General features: G+C 34.1%; 1 protein-coding gene across 4 annotated transcripts in view; it reads left to right on the forward strand.

Annotated features, from left to right (window-relative positions):
* The window catches only part of LOC114344813 (aryl hydrocarbon receptor nuclear translocator homolog), a 357,658-nt gene that overhangs the window by 41,857 nt on the left and 291,500 nt on the right, over positions 1-24,301 (forward strand). The gene's annotated exons all lie outside the window — the stretch shown is intronic.

Genomic DNA, 24,301 nt, shown 5'->3' on the forward strand with positions numbered 1-24,301 from the left:
TCCAAAATTCAAATAGTTTGTCCTTGTCGTATTGAAGCTTTAGGTTGGAATCACATGACAATTCTGCCAGTTGTTCTTCTTCCTCTGTTGAAAGTGTCGATGGTGTGGATGACTGGAAAGGGTATATTTCTTCAAAGTGTTCGCTCAATGATGATATGTTGTGTAAACATACTTTTTAAAGAGGGATCGAGGATTTCTATCGATTTTTCTTATAGAATACCTTGTAAAGCACAGAAACACTCATGATTTTCTAATTTTCTCTTCCATAAGAGCAACTTCTTCTGAAACCCAGTAATTTTATCTGCATCTGCCAATTGCAGGATATGAGTTTTGTTTCCCTGCAAAGACTTATTAAGATCATTTAATTAGTTAAATATGTTACAGAGGTATGCTAATTTTATTATAAACTCTGAATTAATAAAGTTTTGTGCATCATTATGTGATTCTGTATGTAGATATGTGTAATAGTAGGGTAGCAAAGTATGCTAAATGTGGAGTCACTCGAGCGCTTTGGGGATCTATTGGGTTGTGATTATTAGGTCCTAAAACCAAAAAAAGTTGAGCAAAATTTTCCATTCTAGTGGGGACTTTCCATTTTTTAATTTAATTTTCCATTTCCAACAATCGTTTTTCCGATTATAGCGCCATCTATCCATAATTCGAAAAAATGTTTCGAATAAAAGTTGCTTATTTTTACGCAAAGAATCCAAATCAGCAATAAAAATGGGGGCTCCCATTTAAGATTTCAAAGTAACCCACCTCCGTGGGGGGTCGTGTTTGGTACCATTCGATAGATTTTTCAAAAATATTGAATAAGTGTATTTTGCAGTTTTTGGATCTGATGTTTATTTTGCGAAATATCGCGGATTTGTATTTAAAATTTACCCCCACCCCTTTCCGTGGGGGTCATGTTTGCTATCTTTCGATAGATTTTTGAAAAATATTGAACACGTAGTTTTTAGTTTTTCGATATAACGTTCATTTCGCGAAATATTCGCTTTTTTGTGAAACTTTTTGACTCACCCATTTCCGTACGTCCCGCTCAAATCGTCAGATTTTTTAAATATATAGTCTTTTGCATGTACTTAACTTACCTTATTTTAATCTGACAATTTCGAGTATTTTTAAGGATATATTTTTTCGGCCCCCCTGAACGAACTCCCCTGTGTTACGAGCCAATATATGGTAGAGGTACATCTGCAGGGTACCACGTTTCTCCCCATTTGATAATCTGACGCGCTCGAGTAACTGCAAAAATCCCCGCTTGGGCTCCCCTACCATAAAATTCGTTTCTTAATTCGTATACACGTACGAATACGTTGCCTTTGGACAGCCAACGAGAGATACGGAAATTTATACATACAATTTGTACAGAAAATAAATATGTTTTCCACCTACCTCTGAAAGTATACTTTTCCTGACTTGAGTGTAGGGAGCAAAGTCGCACTTTTCCTCCCTAGAGAGTAAGTACTTTTACTCCCTAGGAAGGAAAAGTAAAAGTGAGGTCATGGTATGTCATTGATGAAATAACTTATTGACGCCCTATACAATATTCGATTATACGTAAGTATCTATACATTGTAACGTTTATTTATAGAACACCCTGTATTTTGCAGAATGGTAAACAACAGTAAATAGGGCTTTTCATTCACAGTCATTGGTTTCGAGCTTCTGTCATATGTCGTATAATCCGTGTATATTAATATTATCAGAGACATGTAAAGGATAGACTTGGCTAGGGATATGCCACTCAATGCATCGGGGTGTAACGTGGACATAGGATTGAGTGGTCTAGCCATCTTTGTCAGTCAATACGCGGGATCGTTTGGTTAAAAGAGATAGATAGACCACCGATCGACTGTTTCCATGCCGTTTCCGCGTTACGCTTTTTTGGTGAGTATGCCGAGTCTACGCTTAATATGTCTGAATATTATACACAGATTATGCAACATCTGACATAAGCTCGAAACAAATGACAATCGATGGAAAGCCCTATTGTTATTTTGATTTACCAATGTTTACATTAATAATTTGACTTATATTTGACAGCCGACAGTAGTTATAATGCAACTACTTGTTAGTTTTAGTTCTCTAATAAATTTTGTTAGTTACATAAATAAATTATTTAAAAATGAAAGAATGTTATTTGAGGAAGGTGGAAAAATCATGTGTATAACATGGGATTACTAAAGTGCCTTTTCCTCCCTTGCATGATTAGTGCCCTCCGCTGCGCGTCGGGCAGTAAACTTCAGTCTCGGAAGGAAAAGTAGCACTTTCCTCCCTTGTTATACAAATAGCTATTTCTGTATTAAAAGTCCGCGTTGACACGCGACGCCCCTAGGACAACGTCGCGACGCCCCAGGGCGTCGCGACGCACTATTTGGGAAGCCCTGGTTTATACGTTTGCGACAGCAGTGAGATGGGTCTGTAATTTTTTATGTCATTTCTGTCGCCTTTTTTAAATAGCAGGATTGTAAGACTTTCGTTCTATTCGTCGGGTATTTCTCCTCACTATTTATAGTTAATTGATCCGTATGTATAATACAGGGTGAGTCATGACGAACTGTACATACTCCTACCTCGTATAGAGGCTCCTTTGGGGAATAACAAATGACCATTAAAAAGTGTCTGCTCCCATTGTTTAATAATATACAGGGCGAGTTTCGCATTTTGACAGAAACTTGTATTCGTCATAATTTTTGAACGGTCAGATCGATGTGTCTCTTATTTTGGTCAATCGTTACACTATTGCCACCCAATCAACTGATTTAATTAAACTAGAAAAAAATCAGGTCCGGCTTTAAAAAAATTAGTTCGTTTGGGTCTTAGAAAAAATTTCACCCTGTATACGCTTTTTGAAAACTCTAATATAAATTTTACAAATTAGACAAATAGGCAATTAAAATGGCATATTTATTTTTTTCCCACACGATTACTTAATTTTTTATAAAAAAATCAAATTTGACTATGAATTAAAAGTTTGGTAAAGTGAACCATAGATTTAAAAAAATTAACTTTTATTACAAAAATTAATTTTTTTTAAACAAATATTTAATTTATGTTACCACCCAATCAACTGATTTATTTAAACTAGAAAAAAATCAGGTCCGGCTTTAAAAAATTAGTTCGTTTGGGTCTTAGAAAAAATTTCACCCTGTATACGTTTTTTGAAAACTCTAATATGAATTTTACAAATAAGACAAATAGGCAAATAAAATGGCATATTTATTTTTTCTTCCGCACACGATTACTTAATTTTTTATAAAAAATCAAATTTGACTGAATAATTCTTAAAAGTTTGGTAAAGTGAACCACAGATTTAAAAAAATTAACTTTTATTACAAAAATTAATTTTTTTTTGAACAAATATTTAATTTACGTTACCACCCAATCAACTGATTTATTCAAACTAGAAAAAAATCAGGACCGGATTTAAAAAATTAGTTCGTTTTGGTCTTAGAAAAAATTTCACCCTGTATACGCTTTTTGAAAACTCTAATATGAATTTTATAAATTAGACAAATAGGCAATTAAAATGGCATATTTATTTTTTTTCCCACACGATTACTTAATTTTTTATTAAAAAATCAAATTTGTCAAAATATGAATTTTAACCTAAAAATGAAAAAAAAAAAATGAAATCACGGTCACTCGCTACAACTCTGTTCCATTTTAATATTATTTTTTTCTGAAATTTTTACAGCACATATCTCTTACCATTGTGAAGACTATAAAAATTGTTGTAGAGTTTCAGTCTTCTTCTCGTAAAAGTTATTAATTTAAAAAAATAAAAGGTGCAGATTCGTGAATTGCAAAGGTAAATCGCAAAAATTAAGTGAAAAAATTTAAAATTTGTCTATTTGTTCACGTCTAGGTTAAACTATAGAGTCCAAAGAGAAGCGTATGGGGAGTTTTAGCTCTAGACGGGTTATAGAAAAAAAAATGGTGAAACTTTTAATTTTAAGAAAAACGTTGTTTAATTTTTTTTTATTTTTATGGTAAAATTACGATTTTGACAAATTTGATTTTTTAATAAAAAATTAAGTAATCGTGTGGGGAAAAAATAAATATGCCATTTTAATTGCCTATTTATCTAATTTGTAAAATTCATATTAGAGTTTTCAAAAAGCGTATATAGGGTGAAACTTTTTCCCAGAAGACCCAAACGAACTAATTTTTTAAAGCCGGACCTGATTTTTTTCTCGTTTGAATAAATCAGTTGATTGGGTGGTAACATAAATTAAATATTTATTAAAAAAAAATAATTTTTGTAATAAAAGTTAATTTTATTAAATCTATGGTTCACTTTACCAAACTTTTAATTCGTAGTCAAATTTGATTTTTTTATAAAAAATTAAGTAATCGTGTGGGGAAAACAATAAATATTCCATTTTAATGGCCTATTTGTCTAATTTGTAAAATTCATATTAGAGTTTTCAAAAAGCATATACAGGGTGAAATTTTTTCTAAGACCCAAACGAACTAATTTTTTAAAGCCGGACCTGATTTTTTCTAGTTTGACTAAATCAGTTGATTAGGTGGTAATAGTGTAACGATTGACCAAAATAAGAGACACATCGATCTGACCGTTCAAAAATTATGACGAATACAAATTTCTGTCAAAATGCGAAACTCGCCCTGTATATTATTAAACAATGGGAGCAGATACTTTTTAATGGTCATTTGTTATTCCCCATAGGGGCCTCGATACGAGGTAGGAGTATGTACAGTTCCTCATGACTCACCCTGTATATTGAAAAATAAAATGTTTCTGTTGCATTTTGTTTGATAATCCCCACATTGATTAAACGCCCTTTTCTAAGGGAAATCCGTGAATTGTATTTCACGCTAAACCGCTTGACCCTAATGTAGATTAAAATTACAAAGTAGTCCTCGTTTAATTATGTCATAAACTTATAGAATACTTAGAGACTGGACCATAAAAGTGACGTAAAAAAGTCGTAAAATTTTGTTATGAACTCGAAAAATAATCAAAATTTCAAAAACGTACATTTATCTTACCTGCCTCTGATTTGTATACGGCGATAAAAAATATAAAATACGTGATGTGTTCAGTTTTTTATTGCTTCATTTTCCATGCCTCTTTCTTATTGTCCAAAATAATAACGGTTTTTTCTTTAAATCGGACGTACGTCTACAGAATTCCCATTTTTCGACCATTTCATAATACATACATATATTTAAATACATACTTTGATAATAATCTTCGTAGGATCTCTAGGATTTATACAGGATGTTTCATTAATAATTGGAAATATTTGAACTGTAGATTTCTGAACTTAAATTATTAAGGCTTAACCCAAATCACTTAGTCCCAAATTGGTTCCTAACAGGGTTGCAAAAAAACATGTTTTTTATTTTATACAAAACAAACGTTTTTTTCGTTTTAAACGGTTTTTTTTTGTTTTAAACATGTTTTTTTTGTTTTTATATTACATGTTTTAAACAAATAAAACGTAGAAAAAACATTGTTTAAATGATATTTTCTTAAAATGAGAAGGATCTTTTTGAGGAATTAGGCAGCACAGATACATATAATAACTTAAGGCCCATATATTGAACTTACTTGCCCATGATATAGAAGTGCCAGGAATAAAGAGTAGTAAAAAAATTGCAAATATTTCAGAAATGTACATGAAAAATACATTTTGCTAGCACAAAATGCCGAGAAGCTGGTGATTCTGCTCTTGTATTGCACCAGGATGTTCATTGGAACACTTTATCGGAATGCTTAGAAAGTTAGTTGGAAAACTGGCCAATATTATTTCACGTTTGCTGAAACAGTATTGATAAAGATGTAATAAAGCTTGTAAATGATACAAATTTAAAGACAAATGCCTAAGACTAGGTATTTATAAAAATAAAGTATATTGCAGGGACAAAGTCCAAATACTTGCACTAAAGGAGAGGCTACAGAATCTGTAGCCTCTATATGACTAGAACTTCTGGAAGCATTTTAGCCTGAACATGCAAATGGCGAATTTTTGGTAAATGTTACGAATAAAGTGAAGGAGCTTATGGAAATGGCATTGATCCCGGTTCATTTTTTGACAAAGGACCCCGCAGAAACCTTATGGGAAATGGCTCTCTGTCAAATGCTCTGAAACTTTGGGTTCTGGTAGTCCTTGATGTGTAGAACAAAAGACTCAATGGGTGCGTAGCTCCAAAAATCATGGTTTCAAAATACTAGCCTCTGAAGTTATAGGTACAGTAAGGACATGTAAATTGGAATAAATTCATTTTCTCGAGAACGGGTGACTCTGGAGATAAATTACGAATCAGATCGATTTTTATTTTTAAATTACAATTTTTGGCATATATATCATACTAGTGACGTCATCCATCTGGGCGTGATGACGCAATCGATGATTTTTTTAAATAAGAATAGGGGTCGTGTGATAGCTCATTTGAAAGGTTATTCAACTCTCTATCCATTAATATAAACTGTTACAAAATTATTTATACAGGGTGCCCAAAAATTTTGTTTAAATTAAATTAATTGAGTCAAAAAGAAGAATGTATATATGTAATTTATTTAACTCGAAATACATTTTACTGTTGTCCGCAAACAGGAAAAAATGTTTATTTAATAAATAAATATTGTTTTTCGCTTAAATTCAATATTAAAGCTGCCACCCACCTGCCTCTTAGCAGTTTGAGCATTTAATTTAAGCGAAAAGCAATGTTTATTTTTCAAATTAACATTTTTTTTCCGTTTTCTGACAGCAGTAAAATGTATTTCGAATTAAATAAATTATATAGATTCTTCTTTTTGTCTCAACTAATTTTATTCAAAAAATTTTTGGGCACCCTGTATAAATAATTATGTTAATATTTATATCAGTGAATAGAGAATTGAATAACCTTTCAAATGAGCTGTCACATGACCCCTATTTTTATTTAAAAAAAATCATCGATTACGTGATCACGCCCAGATGGATGACGTCACTAGTATGATATATATGCTAAAAAATTTTAATTTAAAAATGAAAATCGACGTGATTCGTAATTTATCTCCAGAGTCGGTCGCTCATTCTCGAGAAAATGAATTTATTCCAACTCAAACGTCCTCACTGTACCTATAACTTCAAAGGCCTATATTCATATTCACAAAGAAAATGAAAAAAACGCTTGTTTAATTTAAGTGTTTTAAACATGTTTAAAACAGTTGATTAAAACAAAACAACCCTGGTTCCTAAGGCAGTAGGAAATGCTTCCTCAGGGAGAAACCTAGTAGGGATATAGAACGTTATGCTCATTTTCATAGTTAATTTTTTCGTGAAGAGATTAACGGATTCCGCTAATTTTTTTTATTATTTTAGATTTTTCTTTAGTATTTACACAGTTATGCAAAGGTTTTCTCAAACTCCTTTTTTGTAGTTATACCGGGTGGAAGAAAATAATGTTTTTCTTATGTTAAGTTTAAGACACCCTGTAGGGAGGACGAGGTAAAAATGTTAGTATACATCGGAATCATATTGTAGTCTTATGTTTTGTGAATATTTTGTTTTTTCAATATCCATGTTTTGTAGTGTAAAATATGTTTTAACCGAAACAACACTTTGAGACACCTTGTAGGTAGGAAAAAGCACAAAGGTATACACATCGATGTCATGTTGTAGTCTCATATTTTGCGAATATTTTATTTTTTTAATTTCTCTGATATCTTGTAACAACAAAGAAACTATACGGTCTTACTCTTTTATATGTGTTTTAACTGACGACATGCGATTCATGTCTTATCATACCTCTAGATGAAATTTTGCCCTACATATAGTGCGAAAGGAACAGAGTGCCCAAAGAAAAAAAATCTGTGTAATGTACCTCTCGCTTTTAAAGAGCCTACACGTAGACATCAAATCCGTACTTATTCTCAAATAAATTCCGCCCCAAAACATCCCAGAGCATCCATTAAACAATATCTTCTTCTCTTATGTTGCGCTGTGCATACCGTTTACCTGGTCGACAAATAACTCTTATAAGTGTCGATAAGAACTGTTTACCTTACTTGTGCCTTTCTGTTTTTGAAGTTTTGTTAACTGTTATTTGTTATTGTAGACCAGGACGCATCTGTAAAAATATTAGTACATTTGGACGTTGAGAGGTGACTCATATTTTTTTGCAGAAATTGCTTGAAAATAACTTATATAATAATATTTGAGTTATCCTTCCACTCAAAAAGGTCCGGAACATTGTTTAAATAATCAAAATGTAAAAATGAAGGAAAAATTCGATTTTTTTCTTCGTTTTTTGATTATAAGTTTAAAAGTATTCATTTCCGAGAAAAGTTGTACTAACATAAAAGTTGCGTAATTAAATTTCCTACAATATGGGATTCGTTAAAAATTTTAAAAATTGTCACTCTTGTTGCAAAATAGCAATAATTACGAAAAAAACGATAAAAAAACAAGTATTCGCATTTTACGTTTTTCAACCATTTATGCTACACTTAGGACCTTCATATTTTACCCAGAAAAACTTTATGATAAAAGAAAACAATACTGTGAATTTCATTAAGATCGGTTCAATAGATTTTGCAAAATCAATTTTGCAATCCTGCTTTCGCAAAAAAATTCATTTTATCAAAATGTTACAGGACGAAAATAAAGCAGACAAGTTGAATTTTTTTTACATATAGAAGAACACTGTACCTTTTATTTGCAATTTTCAAAATTAAAATCGGTTAATTACTACGGCGTCAGGAATTTTTTAAATAAACATTATTTTTTGGTGCTACGCGGAGGACAGCGGATGGTTTGCTCTGATTGGGCATTCCAATGACCTTTGATAATGATTATAAATTTTAATTTTTAGTATATTTCGATATAAATCAATAAATGTATTTATTGCAAACTAAAAACACGTACTTTGCCCTTTGAAATAACATTTTTTTTGCAAAAACTTTCTTTGTTCATATATTTTAAGTTAGAGAATAAAAGTTTATTATTTTTAAACATATGCAATTGTTTAAACAATATTTCACAAACAATAATCAAATTAGTTTGATTTTTGTGGAATTAAAATATTAAAATACAACAAAATATAAAGTAAGAAAATAATATATTAGATAATGATTGGAAGAAATTTTGGTGGAAATCAACTTGTGTGAATCGAACACCGCTGCCCTGCGCGTTGCACCAAAAATTAATGTTTATTTAAAAAAATTCCTGACGCCGTGGTAGTTAATGGATTTTAATTTTAAAAATTGTAAACAGTATTCTTCTATACGTAAAAAAAATTCAACTTGCTAGGTGCTTTATTTTCAGTCCTGCAACATTTTGAAAAAATTATTTTTTTTGCGAAAGCTGGATTGCAAAATTTATTTTGCAAAATCTATTGAACCGATCTTAATAAAATTTACAGTATTGTTTTATTATAACATAAAGTTTTTCTGGGTAAAATATGAAGGTCCTAAGTGCAGCATAAATGGTTGAAAAACGTAAAATTCAAATACTTGTTTTTTTTATGGTTTTTTTCGATATTATTGCTATTTTGCAACAACGGTGACAATTTTTAAAATTTGTAACCAATCCTATATTGTAGGAAATTTAATTACGCAACTTTTATGTCGGATCAACTTTTCTCGGAAGTGAATACTTTAAAAGGTATAATCAAAAAACGAAGAATATAATCGAATTTTTCCTTCATATTTTGACATTTTGATTATTTAAACAATGTTCCGGACATTTTTGAGTGGGAGGATAACTCAATTACTATTATAGGAGTTAATTCCAAGAAATTTTTGCAAAAAAATATGAGTCACCTCTCAACGTCCATCTCAAAACAGATGCTTCTTGGACTATTGTTAATTTAGTTTTGTTTCAGTTGAAACACATGTTAAAAGCGTAAAACCATCTATTTTCTTTGTTTCTAAAGATATCGGGGACATTCAAAAAACAAAATGTTCACAAAATATAAGACTACAATATGATTCCGATGTATACTCGCATTTGTACTTCGTCCTCCCTACAGGGTGTCTCAAACTTAACATAAGAACAACATTTCTTTTCTTCCACCCGGCATAAGTACAAAAAAGAAGTTTGAGTAAACCTTTGTCCACCTACTTATCGGTGGTCCGATAAGAACTTAGCCTCTCCCTCCGATGGCGCCACTGTCACAAGAGAAATCTACCATCGTGTAATACATTCTTTGTAGACGGCCTATATCAAAATATCAGCTAAATCGGACTCAAAGTTTTCTTTTGACCGCGTGTGTAAACAGGCGTGTTTGAGCAGTTTAGAAAAATGAAAAAAGAGCAACATCAGTCGATGATTCGACTCTTGTAGTTAAAAGGGAAATCCCGCAGCGAAATCAAAAAACGCTTAAATGCTGTAAACGCTGTCTCTTCTCCTTCAATGGCAGGGTTGGACAAAAATTGTTTTTTTTTTAACAAAAAACATGTTTTTTTTGTTTAAAAACAATGTTTTTTTGTTTTAAAACAGTTTTTTTTTTCATCTAAAAAAACCACCGTTTTAAAACAAAAAACACTGTTTTAAAACAAAAAAGAAACGTTTTAACATTCCGATGACCAACCTTTTTTTGTTACACGGATGACCAAGGGGGGGAAAATGACCCCAGGTCAAAAATGTAAAAAATGACAATTAACAAAAGAATGAAGTTTTTTTTTTATTTTTTTATGGCATGGACTTTATGCCATTCAGCCAGTCACAACATGAGTATTAGTGTCATGTGTAGTGTGTATGTTTAGTAAGTGTCTTCTTACTTTGCAAAGTCGACGTCATTAGCGTAAAACTACTTGGAATTACACATAATAGACGGTATTTTACTAAACATCAACTTCAGAATATATTTTTTATTCGTAAAATATAGGGAATTTTTTTTATTTCAAAATATGAGGATATCTAGAATGATAATAAAGTCAAATAAAAAAATAATGAGTTAAAAATTGAAAATACTTTTGAAATTATTAAAGAAAATCATACGCTGGGGTCACAGTTTCCCCCGCTTGGTCATCCGAAGGTTAAAATAATTACGTACTTCCCTGGATTTCCAACGGGGATTCCCATAAACCTCAACTGGCACACCTATGTGATTCCCGTGAAGACGCGACCTGCGCGCACATGCAACGAGTGTTTAACTGTTTCGTTTCCTTATACCACGTGATATTATGTAAATCACATTCGCTATTCAGTTTTTCAGGATAGTTCGGAAGCTTTAAGTTCTGCTTTATTATAATAAAATTTCATATTGGTATCTTCGGTTCTATTTTAATTTCTAGTGGATAGTTGCAGTGTATACAGTGTAACGCAAAGCTGAAAGTTGTTGCAACAGCTTTGGATAAATGCCAGAAAAATACCTGCACCATAGCAGGTGCAACAGACATTTGGAAGGACTTACTGGGTTATTTCCAAAATGAAAGTGAAGCTCAACCTAACGGTTGTAGCAACGTGTTGGAACTTCATAAAGCAGAAGCACGTTTTCAAATGACTATAACAGATGCGCATTATTTAGCTTATTTATTAGACCCTCAGTACTTAGGTCAGAAACTCACTGAGGTGGAAGTTGATAGAGCATTGTTATTTATTTCGGATTTTCACCCAAATGTGATGCCCGAAATACTGTCGTTTCGTGCCTTAGCACCGCCATTTAATAAACAATATTTGTTTGCAAAAAATACAGTAGACAATTTAAGTTCTTTAACATGGTGGTTATCTCAAAAACAGTTTATTTCATCGGAGTTGTTGCAGTTGACTATTTTCAGCAGTTGCATCCAGTGCTGGAGTGGAGAGGCTATTTTCTCCATATGGTCTAGTTCACTCAAAATTGAGGAATAGGTTAGGAAGTGACAACTTCCTAAGTTTAGTCAGTTACTTTTTTTCAGTTTTACTTTTTACTCACATTAATATTGTTATTGCACCTACTTACTATATAATATATGTTTGCAAATTTGCAAATTAGCAAACACAAATGTCTTATAACAATGTTGTTTAAATAAACAATAACGAAAAAAAACTATGTTTTAAAACAATGTTTTAAAACACAACTGTTTTTTTTCCAGTGTTTTTAAACATGTTTTAAAACGTTGTTTTAAAAAGCTTGTTTTAAAACAGCCCAACCCTGTTCAATGGAAAAATGGTTTAACGAGTTTCAAGGTGGCGGCACGTCGCACAGTGGTCCAAAAACCCGAAAAGATGGCCAAAATATGAAATCGTTTCTTGATTTGCATTAAATTAGGCATCCAGGGGTTTTTGAGGTCGCTAATTAAGAACCGGACGTCTAAATTGCAAAAAACAAAATGCCGGATGTAATATAGCGGGTTTATGTATTTTAAATATATGCATTACCGTCGAAATTTGATATCCGGGGGTTTTTGGGGTGATTACGAATCCGAAATCGAAATTTCAAAAAACAAAATGGCGGATGCAATCCACCAATTTTTTATTCCAACGTTAAATTCGATTATCAATCATATGAAAGTCAAAACTAATTTTTACTTTATTTTTCAACAATACTGTACCTGACCCTTTCATCTACGATTTTACCCTACAATACTGAAATAACTAAAGATCTACAGTCATAACAACTACCTGAATGCTGCGGCATGATCTGTTTATTCTGCGTTGTTAACGATTCATATTGAAACTCATAACGCAGAGCGCTTGTACAAAAAATTCTCGCAAAACCAAAGGGACAGATAGTGGCAGCTAATTTTTTTAGATTTTAAAGAGAGCAATATAAGCTAAAAGATGATTGTAGTAACATCTTGGAATTCGATGGAATATATAACTATTTGGCTATCTGAAAATTTAATTTTTTTCAAAATGTATACTTTCTTATTGCTTAAACTTAAAATCTACTAAATATAACACATACAAATATTTTGATATTATCGGCTATTATTAAAGATGGCTCCACGAATGTCCTCCATTTTGCAGAATTGAATTTGCGCACTTCGTTTTCGAGATACACGCACAAGACTCTGCGTTTAAAATACTCGTTATTCTTAACTGCGCTTCTGTTCCGTACGAAGGTCAACTTTGAACTGAACACTGAACTCTGAACTGGAAATTCAGGTATAGGATATACAGCTCTAGGGTTTCCAACACTGAATAGGTAATTTAATTCTCTTTCAGAAAATGTAATAATATTCTCGAAACGTTGATTTTTTTTTACTTTTGGCCAGCTTTTCGGGATTTTGGACCACTGTGCGTCGGTTTTTGATAAGTCACTCCCAGGTGCCCCGAAAACGGCTACCACTGAGGATAACGTGAAGGAAATCCACGATCTCGTATTGGTAGACCGCCGACTGAAGAAGATACGTGAGATAGCTTAGACAGTAGGCATCTCTAAAAATCTCGTTGGTCATATCCTGCATGAAATTTTAAGCATAAAAAAAGCTGTCGGCGCGATAGCTGCCGCATTTTCTAATTTCGAACAATAAACGCAACCATGAGACCACTTCAGAGCAGTGTCTGATTCTGTTTAAGCGTAATCCAAATAAGTTCCTACATTGTTTCATAATCATCAACGAAACATGGTTCCGCTGGTATACACCAGAATACAAGGAACAGTCGATATAGTGGACGTCATCCCGCCAACGTGCTTCCGAGGAGAGCGAAAACTGTCCAATCGACCGGAAAGGCGATGACTACCATTTTTTGGGATTCACAAGGTGTGATCTATATCCACTTCCTGCAAAAGGGCAAAACGATCACAGGGCTATACTAAAGGTTTGTTCCAACACAACGAGAAACCGTCCATGTAACGATCATCGTCCTGCGCAGTAAACAAAATATCCCATGGAACGTACGGAATACAGACACAGAACGCATGGAACATATTATTTTATAGTAACGTGACCGTTACATGATGGTTCTTGTTGTGTTGGAACAAACCTTAAATCCGCAGTATTAGCCCGATTCGACGCCGAATTTCAGAAAAAACAGCTCCAATTTGGGTAAGAAAAAATACTCTTCCACCATGACAACTCTCCGGCTTAGACCTCCGCCATCGCCATGGCCAAATTGGTCGAATTTGGCTATAAACTGCTGTTCCATCCAACGTATTCTCCAGATTTGGGCCTGTACGACTTCTTTTTGTTTCCATACTTGAAAAAGTCACTCACCGAGCAGAGATTTAAATCGAATATGGAGTTCATCACCGGCACGAAAGCCTATTTTGAAGACATCGAGAAAAGGTAGGTATTTTTCAGACGGGTTAACCTTCCGATGACCAACCTTTTTTTGTTACACGGATGACCAACGGGGGTCTCTGTCATCAAAATGACCCCAAGTCAAAAATGACAATTGATAAAAAAAATTAAGTTATTTTAAGAAATAAAATATAATGTATTCGTAATTTTAATGTTACTATTGTATCAATAAATGATAAATAAACATTAGTAAAACATATTTTTAATTACAACTGAACAAAAACAGCAATATTTATTCTGAACTTAGAACTAAGGATATTTTAAAATATAGGTACACTAATTTACGTCGCCACAGGTTTAACAAACATTTTTTTTTCAATATTGGAATGTTTCTTACATACAATTCCACATAATAGACAGTATCTACTTAATATAAAATTGGAACATGGAAGGCCAACGGAGTTCGTCTTTGACCCGAAATTCAGAGAAAAAAATTTTTTTCCGTAAAATATAGGGAATTTTTTTATTACAAAATATGAGGGTATCTAGAATGATATTAAAGTCAAATAAAAAAATAATGAGTTTAAAATTGAAAATATTTTTGAACTTATTAAATAAAAAGATACATTGGGGTCAAAATTTACCCCCCTTGGTCATCCGAAGGTTAATCTGTTCACGAAATAATCAACTATGAAGACGAGCATAATTTTCTATATCCCTAACTTTTGACGAGCAGTTTATTTCACCGTCCCGTTAACGTGAATCATAATACAAAAGTTTTTTACTAGTCGTTGCACTTACAAGGCATAAACCATATTGCACAATATTCTAATTAATTAACCTATTAACACGATATTCTTTCTCGTTATCATAACATTGTTGCTAACAAGCAAGAATAACACTTTATCAGCATCGAAAACCTTTATTACATCTTAAAAGTATACAATTTTGTAATTAACATGAAAATCTACTGTTTAATCTACACGAAGAAAATTATTTTAATGGGTGAGAGGGGAGTAAGTGAGGGATGTGTCCTGTCACCTTTGCTGTTCAACGTTTACTCTGAGAAGATATTTAAGAAAGCTTTGGAAGACACCTCTTCTACTTCTTCTTCTTCTTTTTGTATAGACATGACTATCTGTTTTTTCAATGTGCCTCTAGCAAGTGGTCGTTCCATCGTTTTCGTGGTCTTCCCACTGATCGTCTTCCTATTGGGGAACCGTCTCTCGCTGTCCTGACTACCCTATTTGTTGTCATTCGCCTTATGTGGTCATTCCATTCTATTCTTCTGTTTCTTACCCAGTTATTAATGTTATCCACCTTGCCTATCCGTCGTATATCTGTATTTACTTTTAGCTTTGCCCCATAGTCTTACCACCTTACCATTGATTTTTCGAACGGTTTTCATCTCCGCTGTTTCGAGCAATCTGTTTGTCCTCTCTGTGTCGGGTCGTGTTTCTGCCGCGTATGTCATTATTGGTCTGATGACTGTTTTGTAAATTCTGCCTTTCATTTCTTTTCCGATATTTTTATTTCTCCATATTATGTCATTCAGGCAACCTGCGGCTCTGTTTGCTCTATTCACGTGATCTTCCACTTCTGTTTCGAGTCTTCCGTATCTAGATAGTGTGATGTCTAGGTATTTAAACTCGCATCACTTGTTCTATTATCTGACCTTCCAGCTCCAATTTACATCCTATTGGATCTGCTGTTATAACCATGCATTTTGTCTTTTTTGGGGAAATTAACATGTTAAATTTTCTGGCGGTTATGTTAAATTGGATGATTTACGTTGTAAATCATCTTCACTTTGAGAGATTAGTATTGATTCGTCTGCATAGCAGATTATTTTAAGTTGTTTTTCTCCCATTTGGTATCCTTTTTTAATTCTTGCTTTTTTATTATTTCGTCCATGATCAGGTTGAACAATAAAGGACTCAAGGAATCCCTCTGTCTTTTCTCATTGCTGGCTTCAATTGGGTCAGTTGGTTCATCTTCCACTTTTACTTTTATTGGGTTTGTCTGGTAGATGTTTTCGATCGTTTCAATTATTCCTAGAGGCACCTCTCTCGAGTATAACAAATGGATAACGTCCATTAATGTGACCCTGTCAAATGCTTTCTTAAGGTCCACGAAACATAAATATGCCGGTTTATTGTATTCCAACGATTTCTCTTGAACTTGCCTCATTATAAATACATATAGCGTCAGTGCATGACCTTCCCGACCTAAAACCTTGTTCTTCTGCTATCAATTTGTTTGTTATCACTTTGGTTGTTAATTTGAATGTTGTGTTTAATAAGTTAATTCCTCTGTTATTCTCCGGGTCCGATTTGTCTCCTTTTTTGAAGAGAGGTATTAGGATGCTTGATCTTCATTCTTGATGTGGTATTCTGTTTTGTTCTATTATTTTTTGTATTAGTTTTAATAGTTGTTTAGTTAAATCTTGTCCTCTCTACTTTAGGAGTTCGTTCGATATTCTGTCCTCTCCTGGAGATTTTCTATTTTTTAATTTTCTTAATGCTTCCTGTACCTCTCTCTCTCCTTGATGTTTATTTCCTCGTTTGTCGTAACTTCAGGTGTTGGTGGTTCATTATCGCCGCCTTTAGCAAATAAAGATCGGAAGTAGTCTGCCCATGTTTCCTTCTGAATGTGTTTCGCTTTTATTAATTCGTCCATCTCCTTTCTTTGCCCTCTGATCATTCTCCATACTTCTTTTTGTGTTCCGTAGAAGTCGTGTTCCATCTGTTTTGAGAAACTTTGCCAGTGCTCCCTTTTTATTTGCATCACTAAAGTATTCGTTTCGTTTCTGATTCGTTTGTAGTGGTTGTATGCCTGTTGTGTTTGTTTTGTTCTGTATTGTAAAAAGGCTTTCTTCTTTTCTTCACATTTTATCTTCAAGAAAGCTTTGGAAGGCACCTCGGACGGTATAATTATAAACGGGCAATGTATAAATAGCCTGCGATACGCTGATGACACGGTTATTCTGGCAGATAATGAGATAATGCTGAAGCACTGCAATGCCTAATGGACCGAGTAACGACAGCCTCGATACAGAATAGAGCCCGCTCTGGTAGACCCCGAGTTACCAATGAGCAACAGAATAGTTATCATATCAGAATTTCCATTCGGAGAAATTCTATGTCTGTACCAACCCTCCAAAGAGACTTCAGACATGCTACAGGAGTCAGAGTATCGTTGGCTACAATAAGAAGAATTCTATAATCAGGTTTGAGAAGTCGTCGACCAATAAGAGTTCCTCAGATAGAACCTAGACATGTTTTGCACCGCCTACAGTGGGAGGCGGTGATATTAATATATGATATAATTATATAAATAGTGATAGCAGGCGAATTCGTGGTATGGCGAGAGCCAACAAGAGCTGCACAACTAGCACATGCCCGTCCCGTGCTGCCTTTCGCTGGTGGCGGTGTTATGTTTTGGGCGGGTATTATGTGGGTATTAACAGTGCAGTGGTTATTTGGTGGATATTGACGGGCCTCTAACAGGACAAAGGTACATCACACGGATTTTAGAACGCCATATCAGATTCTGGCGAAGAGCTGTGGGTGAAAATTTTGTATTTATGGATGATAACGCCGGCCCACATGGGACTCAAGAGGTTAATGTCTTAGACAGAAGGTATTCGCTGTTTGACGTGGCCTACGATGTCTCCAGATATGAACCCCATTGAACCTTGCATGGGATGTGCTCTCCAGAGCAACTTAACTTTTGAAACTGGTCCAATGTGTCGTGTTTTTGAAGTACATAGTTGTTGAAGAGACTCAGATGCAGAATCCACCAATAAAATGGTAAATAGTAATTTAAATCTGAGACTTTCCATGTTGAAAGTTCTTTCTGGTACATCCTTAATCTGCGACTTTAACAATGTATAAGACCGCAGGAAAAGGACAGAAAAGGAACTTTCTAGTACTCAAATCTGAGTAAAGATAGAAAAGTAAATTATCGTTTTGCTTGTTTTTGATTCAGAGGGATGCACAATCGCCGGACAGCTGTTTCCACCGTTTCAGGCTTTTTCAACAGCGCTAGCGTGCACTCCTCATAGAGGCTAGCGCTGTTGAAAAAGCCTGAAACAGTGGAAACAGCTGTCCGGCGATTGTGCATCCCTCTGAATCAAAAACAAGCAAAACCATCATTTACTTTTACATAGTTGTTGTTTTTTACTGGAGTTTTTGGTATGTCCTGTTTTAGGTGATCCAACAACTCTTTAGAACGTGGTTTATTTTTTGGGTATTGGCACTGGGTCTTCGTGTTCGGTGGACCACTGGTGGTATCTTTTATTTTGGTTTTGAGGACTGGGTAGTCCAACGGCGGATCCAGCAACCTTACAAGGAGGGGGCAATGAAATAAAAATTTTCTCGTCACTCATGTACGCAGGATTCTTTTTCGGAATGGGCTGTTACTTTTTTTATATGCTATCCATGGCTATCTTAGGCTGTTTATATCATAGCTATCTTAATTATTTTATTCACTGCCACCCTAAATCAACCACGAAGTGCTTCTTCGTCCTGGACTGCGTTTGGCTTCTATTTTCACTTGCATAATATTTTGTAGCAACCTATACTTGAAACTTTTCTCTTATTGATGCCTTCTATAATCTCAGTAGTCATACTGAGACGTTCTAGTATGGTGGAGTTTCGAATCTTCTTCACCCAAGATACTTTTAAAATTCTTCTATAGCACCACATTTCGACCTTCATAACCTCAAGGCGATTTAAGTAGATCGATTTTAACAAAAAGTATTGGATTTAAAATATTGTTTATTATTTTTATTTCAGTTATTTTAATTGTTTAATTGTAGTAAACTGTATCTAGGGCTTTTCGTTTCCTCGTTTTACGAGAGATGTCGCTGTTTTGCGTCTCAAAGGTGGATTCATTGCATCGCGGTGATTTCCCTTAAATAGGCAGGCTGTTGATATTTGGTTTAGAGTTGTGACTGCATAGCTCCACCGAGGACGCATGAGATGCAGAAATAGCTATCTGGGCTAAGATGGTGGTCCAACTCTGAATCAAATAAAAACAAAAACTACCTTTTCCTCCTTCTTAGATCGATTTTATTCACAGTCCAAGACTCGACACCATACAGTAAGACTGAGAACACATACTTCGGAGAAGGAATTCTGTTTTATGTTTCAGTTATTCAGTTATCAACAGGACACAAAACCCACTATTTATTTTCAATCGTAATTATCTTTCTTAAAAAAAATGTAACACCAGGCGGTCTCAAGGAGGGGGCAATTGACTCCATTGACCCCCCCTTAGATCCGCCTGGAGGCCTCCTCCAGCTTTTAGAGTCGTCAGAGGAGAGAGGGTTGTGATGAACGGTCCTTTTCAGAGTTTTGATGCCAAAAGGTATTATGATTAGTGACTGAATTTACGATATTATTAAAATTAAGAATGAAAAATTAAATCAGCTCATTCAATTTTGAAACTATGTTTATAATATACGTATGTATGTAGTATTTATAGTAATGGCCCCGTATACTGTCACACCTTCTGACATGTCTTGGCTTAAGACGTGAAAATCAGCGTAAAAAATAAATTAGTTTAGTTGTTTCTAACTGTAATTGTAATTGTCAGAGGAGTACTTTTTACTGGAAGTCCGTTATACTGTTATACAAGACAAAAGAATGTGAAATTTTAGATTTCAGAGTTTTGCAGGAACGTTCATATTTTCATTAATACTTATAACAAAAATGTTAAATCAAATTATGGATGGTATTCCAATATGTTGCCAATCAATTTTTTAAGTTTAAGAGAGAATAACGTTTGTTATTTATAGATTATAATATATGTTACAGTTTAAGTTGATTATCCAGTTGGAGTTGACTCCAACTAGTTGGAGTCAACTCTAACGGCTGGTTTCAGTAAAAGTTGATTATAAATATAAAATGAAGATTTATATTCAACATTTACTAGTAAAAGTAGACTCCAACTAGGAAAAGTATACTCTTCCCAATGCCATTTAGTAAAAGTTGATTCTGATTCACACAAACAGCCGATTCTAGAAATTAAATGTTACTGAATATGTTCAAGTCTAGGCTGTATACCGTTAGACCGTTAGGTAAATTACTCCGATTCGAATTTTTTGCACAAACTTACTCAAAAAGAGGTCCTTATAACAAATCTACTGGGTGCCAGGCAGTACCTTGATCGATAAATTGTTTAGACAATTTTTTTTAGACAAATTCACAAAAAGAATTTTTTCACTTCGAACAATATTTTTTTAGATCATTTGGGTTATTCTGAGCAAAAAAAGGTATTTTGTGATTTTTCTCTAAAATTGATTGTTGTCGAGTTATACGCGATTTAAAATTTGAAAAATGCGAAAATAGCCATTTTCAAGGCTTAATAACTCGGTTAAAATCCATTATTATGAAAGTCAGAACGTGACCAAACCAAAGTTTATAGCCCCCTCTACAAGATCCAGCAGACATTTTTGTCACTATTTTATTACTAAGCTTTATCTTTAATTATTAACAATGAGCGCTAAGTGCGTATTAGGCGGCCGTCAATGGTAAGTGCTAAAGAGATGCACCATTCCGGCCGTCCAATGGTGAATCTCACTCGCACTCACATTGACGGCCGCCTCAATACACGCTTAGCGCTCATTGTTGATAATTAAAAATATTATCTTATTAATGAAATAATGACAAAAATTTCTTCAGGATCTTATAGAGGTAGCTTTAATCTTTGATTTTTTTTAGTTTCTGACTTTCATAATATTTATATAATATCGTATGGCATTTTTGCCTTTCGGACAGTTCCGGCGCCAATTACATCTTTAACCCTGTTTCAAGTAACTAGTGTCGATGTACACTAGCCCAGGGGGACCGACGGCTTAACGTGCTCTCCGAGGTACGGTGAGACGGCTCGTGTCATTATCGGAAATGAAAATGGTTTGTCTTTGGCAGGGCTCGAACCCAAGTACACTGGCGTATGAGGCCAGCGATTATGCCGTTACTCCACGGCCGCTCGCTCGACTTTCACAATAATTATCTTTAACCGAGTTATTAAACCTTAAAAATGGTTATTTTGGCGTTTTTCAAAATTTAAGTCGTTAATAACTCGACAACAGTCAATTTTAGAGAAAAAAGGCCCAAAGGATCTAAAAAAAAATTTGTGCGAAGTGAAAAAATTATTTTAGCGAATTTGTTTAAAATCATTGTTTATCGCCAAACGTCACTAAAATCATCCATTATTGTACTCATTTGCCCTCATTTTCGGCAGTAAAGTAACACTTTGTTGTATTGAAAGAAGAATGTTACTTTACTTTACCTGCCGCGATTATTAATCAAATTAACCGAGATTGAATGTAAGTGGTCAATGGCAGCAATCGATTATTTATTTGAGTGAAATTAAAATTTATTTACTTTAATTATTAAAAATATTGTACAAAATTTATCTTATTATTAATAAAATTTATGTCAAAAAGTAAAACTCTGTAGTGTTTGGCAATTATATTCATACAAAATAAATCAAAACTTTACAGATTTAGTAATTAGGTAGGTATACAATATGCAAAAGTCATCTGTCATTACTGTCATACGAATTTTAACGACCCCCCTACAAGATACTGAAGAAATTTTTGTTATTATTTTATTACTAAGCGGTTATTTTAATTATTAACAATGAGTGCTAGGAGCGTATTGACGCAGCTCTCAATGTGAGTGCGAGTGAGATGCACCATTGCACCATTTTGGCATTTAAAAATTCAAACTTCTGTCAAACCACAAAACTGTCAAAACTTTTTTTGTAATTTATTGCTCACATGTCATCACCATGACAAGGCGAAAGTTCTTCTTCTTGTGGTGCTTTCTTCTTTAGTGGAGGTTAGCGACTACACTGGCAAATCTGTCTCTGTCCAATGCGGCTCTAAACAAAGATGTTGAAGCAAGGCCGGTCCAGTCTCTGATATTTGTAAGCCATGAAATCTGGCGCCTACCGGGACCCGGTTTTCCTTCAATCGTACCCTGGATGATCAGTTGCGTGAGGCGGTACTTTTTGTTTCTCATTATGTGTCCCAGGTAGCTAACTTTTCTGACTTTAATGATTTTTAGCAGTTCCCTATCTGTACCTATTCTCCTTAGAACATATTCGTTGGTGGTGTGTCAGAACTTGTTCATCAGTGTTGTGTTGTGTCCAGGCCTCCGTTCCATACAAAAGTATTGACCACACATAGCAATGCAGAAAACGACATCTAAGGCTGATATTAATGCTACTGTTACAAAATAAGCTTTTCATTTTGATAGACCCCTGTTGGGCTACGTCTATTCTCGCTCTTGACTTCTTGTTTATAATCAAGTTGATTGTTAAACCAGCAACCAAGATATTTGTACTGGCTTACGTATTCAAGCTGTTGGTGTTTCACATATTTATTGGAAGAGGTAAATTTTTGTTCCTTGATATTCTTATAACTTTGGTTTTCGCAGTATTGATCTTCATCCCCATTTTTTCACAACTCTCAGTAACCCTATCCAACAGTATCTGCAGACTATGGTCCGAATCAGTCATTAATACTGTGTCATCTGCATACCGGATGTTATTTACTCTGCCCGTTTATCCTGATTCCTTCTGAAGAATGCGATAAAGAGTTCGCAAATATTACCTCAGAGTAGACGTTAAAAGTATGGGTGATAGCACACAACCCTGTCTAACACCTCGTTGTATTTCAATTGGCCTTGACGTATTACCATTGGTCTTTATGATTGCTGTCTGATTCCAATAAATAGCCTCTATAATTTTAGAATCTCTTTTGTCGACTCCGATGTCGTTCAATCTTTCTATCAAGGTCTTGTGCTTCACCCTATCGAACGCTTTCTCAAAATCTATGAAACAGATAAAAAGGTCTGCTTGCTGATCTTTGTATCTTTGTGCCAGAGTTTGAAGACAGAATATTGCTTCTCGTGTCCCCATACCTTTCCTGAAGCCAAATTGTTCTTGACCGGTGACCTCATCACATTTTTTATAATATATTCTGTTCTGTATGATACGCAAGAAAAGCTTCAGAATGTTATTTAATAGACTTATAAGGCGGAAGTCCTGGCATAATTTGGCATTCTTCTTTTTAGGCAGTGATATGAAGACTGATTCAAGCCATATTTTAGGGATAGTCCCTGTATTGTAAACATTATTAAATAGTCCAAGAAGAAGGTCTAAGTTTTCCTCGTTGATTAACTTCAATAGCTCAGCTGGTATTTCATCTTTTCCTACAGATTTGTTGTTTTTTAGTTGACGTCCATTAAATCCAATATTTCCTCTGTCATCCATCTTTGCTTCCGTGGTCGCTGTTTTGTGAGCATTTCAGTTGCCGTTGCAAGAGCGTGTCTGATTTCCTCAAGAAGGCGAAAGTTAAGGATATTTAATTATATGAAAGTGTGCTAAAAAACAGTGCGAAAAAGTAAAACCGATTTAAAATACATTGTTACTTCAGACACACTTTAAACCCTTCATGTACTGCTATCTATATTTACAATTTTCACACAATAAAACGTTTACAATTTACATAATATGAGATAGAGTAGATAAAAATTATTTTTGTGAATTTGGTTAACAAAAATTGGTTAAACAATTTTTCGACCGCGGTACCGCGTGACACCCTGTGTATTTGTTATAAGGATTGTTATACGGATGTATTTCTTTGAGTAAGTTTGTGCAAAAAATCGAATCAGAATAATTTACCTAACGGGGGCGACGTTACAGACTATACTAATAAGTAGTTGAAACGGTCAAAACAAAGAAACGCACACTCATCAAAAATGCACTTGAGATTCTCGTATAATCAACATTTACTGAATCGATCCAGGAAGAGTCAACTCCAACTAGTAAAAGTTGATTTAAATTTTTAAAATGCAAGTTTTACTGCTCGTTTCAGTTGGAGTTGACTCCAACTAGTTGGAGTCAACTCTAACTGAGAATCAACTTGGACTGTAACATATACATATTTTATGGATTTATATGTTTCGTTAAAAATAAAAATAACTCTTTGAAAATAGATGTACATGAATAGGCGATTTCAATATTTGTTTTTATATTTATATACCAAGGATTACCACAGTTTTCACTGTATTCATTCACTCAACCGTTCTCTCAAGTTCTTTCTGTTTTGTCAATCCCCTTTCTGTAGATTTCTTCTTTCCATTGCTT

Source organism: Diabrotica virgifera, chromosome 10, assembly GCF_917563875.1.
Source record: "Diabrotica virgifera virgifera chromosome 10, PGI_DIABVI_V3a".
Classification (NCBI taxonomy): domain Eukaryota; kingdom Metazoa; phylum Arthropoda; class Insecta; order Coleoptera; family Chrysomelidae; genus Diabrotica; species Diabrotica virgifera.